The sequence below is a fragment of the Dasypus novemcinctus genome, chromosome X (assembly GCF_030445035.2).
Source record: "Dasypus novemcinctus isolate mDasNov1 chromosome X, mDasNov1.1.hap2, whole genome shotgun sequence".
NCBI lineage: Eukaryota > Metazoa > Chordata > Mammalia > Cingulata > Dasypodidae > Dasypus > Dasypus novemcinctus.
In genome coordinates, this window is record NC_080704.1 from 132,286,314 (window position 1) to 132,291,923 (window position 5,610).

The window sequence follows — 5,610 nt, forward strand, 5'->3', positions numbered from 1 at the left end:
AGACCAATATGGTGCCTATCTTAATTGAGCTTATAACTTATGACTATAAAGAAAGTAGAATAAATTGTCATAAGTGTGACTTACTTTAGGTAAACAAAGAGGATGGTTTGATAGAAAGTCTAAGGAAATGATTATTAAGGTGAGACATAAAAAATGAGAAGCACCTAGCCAACAAGAAATATGGGCAGGTACTTGGTATGTTCAAGTTCAATGAACTATATGCAGGACAGTCTGACTAGAGTATAGAGAGCAAAGAGGAGAATGTGTCAAGTTAGTTTTGGAATTATAGGAAGGAGTTAAATTCTATAGGGCCTGTGTACTGTGGTAAAGAGTATATTTTAAGCTGATTACCATCCCTTCCCCCTAGCAAGGCACATGAATCACAGGGATGAACTTCCCTGGCACCAAGGGATTATTACCAAGCCCAACAAATAAAACATTTGGAAAAAGACCTAGACCAAAGAGGGGAAAAATTAATAGAAATGAGATTTTTATGGCTAAGAGATTTCAAAGTGAATCAGGAGGCCCTCCAAAAGGTGATGTTTATGCAAATCTCAGGAGGATCCTACTGACAGCCACAGTAAAGAATGAGCAAGTAAAGGGGCTCCTAAGGTATCTAAAGACTTCTAGACACTATAGGCAGGGCAGACAATCCCAGGAATTTGGCACACTGCCAATGGGCCTTACCTTGGAATACATAATAACATATCATCATAATATATTGGAGTTAGAAAAACTTATATTTTCCTACATTTGGCTCTTATGCCCCCTCTATTTGAATCTATAATTAACACTATATCCACAAAAAAGGTGTCTCAGGAGTTAACTCTTAGACACCCTGCAGTTCTAAGTAAGTACAACCCCAGGTACTGGTTCTTCTGAGGGTTATGGAGACACACAGTTTCTACAGTCATGGCAATTGGCTCTAGAGTTCAGTGCCTTGTCAGTGGGCCTCACTTTGGAATTTGTGTTCCTGAGTGTGATGAAGTTGGATACAGACGTGGTCTTTCTAAACATGACTCTTTTGTCACTTTTACTGAACTTGTGGTTGGTCCTGGGGTTGGTGTATACTCAGAAAACTTGAATCTCTGGATTGGCCATGTGCCAGCTGGGCCCTGAGCCTCAGCACAGTTACAACTCCTACTCATCAGATCGTTGGACTTTTCCAGGTCAGCTAGCAAGGAGGTGAATGTGTTCAACCACCACACCAGAAAACAGAGAGTGCCTACAATTCCAAGCAGGGAAATTGCATCCATCAACCATGTAGAATATAAACAACCTCTTGATATAGAGGTGGAGTGGACATCATCATTCCAGGGTCTATAAGATGGAGGAATATAATATGGATTAGAGTGGACTTACTCATATTCTACTATAGAACTATTGTGATTAGTAATGGAAGAAACTGTATCATTGATGTGGAGATGGTGGCCACGGTAGTTGCTGAGGGCAGGGAGAGGGTAGAAGAGATGTGATGTGGGGGCATATTTGGGACTTGCAGTTTTCTTAAATGATATTGCAGGGACAGAGGCCGGACATTATATATTCTGCCATAACACACTGATTGTACTGAGGGAGAGTGTAAACTACAATGTGAGCTATAATCCATGCAGTGCAGTAGTATTCCAAGATTTATTCATCAAATGCAATAGATGCACTGCAATGATGAAGGAGGCTGTTGATGTGAGAGAAATGGGGGTGGGGTAGGATGAGGGGTATGTGGGAACCTGCGGTCACCCCTCGGGCTGAAGTGTGGTTTGCTGGCCTGGCGGGGGAGCGGCCGCGGCAGGCCAAGCCGCTGCCCCCATAATAGGGTGGCTGGTCGGACTCACCGCCACCCCTGAAGGGAGCTCGGCATGGGCGCAGAGTGCCCTCGGGTCTCCCCTTCTCGGCAGCCATGCTTCCGCGGCCGCCCCTCCTCCCGGATGGCGCCACACGATGCCTGTGGGGCGGCACCCTTCTTCTTTCTCCCTGCCAGGCGCAGGGCGGAAAATTCCAGTCTGCCCTTTTCCCCTCCCCTGACAGCAACAACAGCCAGGCGTGGGTGGAGAAATCCAGTCTGCCCTTTTCCCCTCCCCTGACAGCAGCAACAGCCAGGTGTGGGCAGAAAAATCCAGCCCGCCCTTTTCCCTTCCCCCGACAGCAGCAACAGCCAGGCGTGGGCGGGAAACTCAAGTCTGCCCTCCACCCCAGCAACAGCAGCCACCAATCCCTAAACCCTGCCCCTTCCCCCAGCAACAGCGACAGCCAATCCCTAACCACCACCCCTCCCCCGTCCAGTACCGCCCACTGACCTTTCACCGGCAACCAATCAGAACAGGGCGTGGCTTCGACCAATCAGCCTTCCCCAGCCCCTATAAAACTGTTGCCTCTCCCTCAGTAAAGTGGACTTGCGTGTTTACCTTGTCTCCGCGGTAGTTCTTCTGCCGTGCGCCCTCCAGTCCTGAGAGCCCCCGACAAGGGCCTGGCCTCCCTTGTCCCCAGTTCGTCGCCTGCTTGTCCGGGCGACCCCTTCGTCGCCGGCTTCGCTAGGCGACCCCGTCAGCCGAACCGCACAACCCCTTGTGAGACCTATCCCTCGTCTGCTGCCGGACCGACCCCTCGTCCCAAGTGGGACCGACCCCTCGTCCCAAGCGGGACCGACCCCTCGTCCAGAGCTGGACCGACCCCTCGTCCGCAGCCAGACCCCACCTCTACCGACCGAGCAAGCCGCCGCAGGAACCTCTTATATTTTTTAATGTAACATTTTTTGTGTTGTATGTATCTTCAAAATATACAATAAAAAAGTTTAAAAAAATAGGGACTCAGAGAGTTAAATCTTCTGCCTGTTCATGAGCCCTGAATTTCAGCAGATTTACAACCAATACCAACTCTCCAATTCATCAGATTCACCCAGGACAACTAACAAAAGATGGATAATAGAAAACCCCATCCCCCCAAACAGACAGTATCTACAACTGCAAGCCAGACAGTTCAATCCATGCCATGTGATCTAAACTCCTTCTCAGTCAGAAGCAGAGTGGGCATCACCATCCCTAAATCCTCAAGATTGAGGAATGAACAAACATAAGGTGGGAGGAATGAAACTATGGACTAAAGTAGACTTATTATTCTTCTAGTATTGGAAAAACTAGTAAGGCTGATATAAAGGCAGCTGTCATGAGAGGTTCTGAAGGTGGCGAGAGGGTAGAAGAGGTACAACATGGGGCTTTTTTTGGGACATTGGAATTATTCTGCATGACATTGCAATGACAGATACAGGCCATTATACATCTTGTCAAAATCTTTAAAATGGTGCAGGACAAGGTGCAAGCCATAATATAAACTATAGACAGTTGTTAGTAGCAATGTTTCCACATTTATTCATCATTTGTAACAAATGTATGGCACTAATGAAAGATGTTGTTAATGGGTAAAATTGTGGGAGTGAGAGGGGATGAGCTGTATTTCTATGTAACATTTACTTATTCTAAAACTTCTTTAAATATGAAGAAAAATTACATTCAAAAAAGAGTTTATATTTTATTCTAAGTGAAAATGTGTGTCATTGAAGGCTTGAAATTTTTCAAAGATCATTAAGGCAGTTAGCACAAAATAGATTGGAAGGCAACCACTGTAGAAGTCCAGAGGAAAAACAAGACAGATTGAATTGCACAATATTTTAAAATTAACAAAAATGAGAACTTACGAATTTGAGAGGATGTGGTAATAGATGTACTGAGCAAAAATGCCAGATAGTTAACATTTTAAAACTTATTATTCTTCAAGAATGGATAAAGATAAAAGAAATATTAACTTTTAAAATCCAAACAAATCAAAACAAACTCATTTAGAGTAGGAGACAAAATAATAAAATAAAGCATAAAATTATTTAATTAGAAACAGTCTGATAAGAAATATAATAACTAGTCTTTTTGGATAAAAACACAGGAAAAAATATACACATACTCTGTGGAAGGCAGTTTGGCACTTCATCTGAAAATTAAATATAGAACTTCCATATGATCCAGCAATTCCTTTACAAAGAATATATGCAGAAGTGAAGAACTGTGGTGCAAACAGATATTTGTACAACAATGTTCATAGCAGTGTTATTCACAATTGCCAAAAGATGGAAACAGCCCATGTTTTCCATGTTTATCCAAAGATGGATAAACAAAATGTGGTATATACATGCAATGGAATACAATGCTGCAGTAAGAAGAAATGAAATAGGGACTCATATCATCACATGGATGAATCATGAAAACATTACATTAGGGGAAATAAGCCAGACACAAAAGGAAAAATGTTGCAAGGGTTTCACTAATATGTACTAAATACAAAGAACGCATGCATTGAGTTAAAACATAGAGTATAGGTTATTGGGAGATACGAAGAGGGCTGAGAAGGGGTACTGATGCTTTATGTATGTAGAAGTTTTAATTGACTTGACTGCAAAACTGTGGAAATGGATAAAGTTGCTTGCTGGTAACACATTTTAGTGAGTAGAACTAATTCACCTGGTTTATAAATGGAATTGTGGCTGAAAAGGGAATTCTAAGAATCTAAATGTCAACTGAAAAAAAGCTAGAGAATAAACTAGGGACTGAATAACATAGTGAACACTTCCTTAGGTGGGTGAGAATTGTGGTTTATAATACAAATACAAAATGCCATCCTATGAAATACAACAATTGTACATCACAATTGCCAGGTGGCAGGAATGCGGAGAAGCATGGGAAAAATACAATTACTGCAACCTATGGACTATTTTTATCATCAGACTGTAATATCCTTGCATCAATGCCAAAAAGATGTGCTGTGTTAATAATAGGGGAGGTTGGGAAAAAATATACCAAATGTATGCTATACACTATAGTTAGTGGTAATAGAATGATGAAATTATCTCATAATTGGAACAAATGTTCTAAACAATGTAGGGTATTGGTAGAGAGGTCTTGTATTGGAATTCCATACATGTGCTTGATTGTTTTGTAAGTTCACAACTACTCTAATAAAAATATATTTTAACATTTCAATGACAAAATTAAAATATCTTTGTACAATCATAACCATTTATTTGCAACTACCACAGTAAAAATATAATTTTCAAAGGAAATATCAAAAGCAATTCCTCTCAGGATATTTTCTACGGATTTTTAACTCTTTGAGATGTTCAGTGAAAAAGAATTCTGGGTTATTACTATGTATCCCCCTTTAAAGGCTTATAAAGAATAGTAACATAATGAATATCTGAGAGGTCCAATATTTAAATATTTTAATTAAATTATTCAAGTTTTCCAAATGTCCTTAATGACTAAAATAGTTCTTCTTGAAATGCATATTTATATTTGATGCTACTGCGTTCCCGGAAAATACTGCTGTAGAAGCATTTCCATTAATTTAAGAACAGTGGATAAAGTGTACAATACATGGCATTAAAAACAAAAGAGTTTGAGAACTAGAACATGTATCTCTACCTCAATCTTTGCCAAAACATAAATTCTAGAAAATTCTGGTTGTAAACAAAACCAGAAATTTCTTGTGTGAATATTTTAATGTGAGAAAAGGTTTTCAAGTATTGAACCCAAACTGCAAACAATAAAAGAATATTGAGAAAACCAGCAA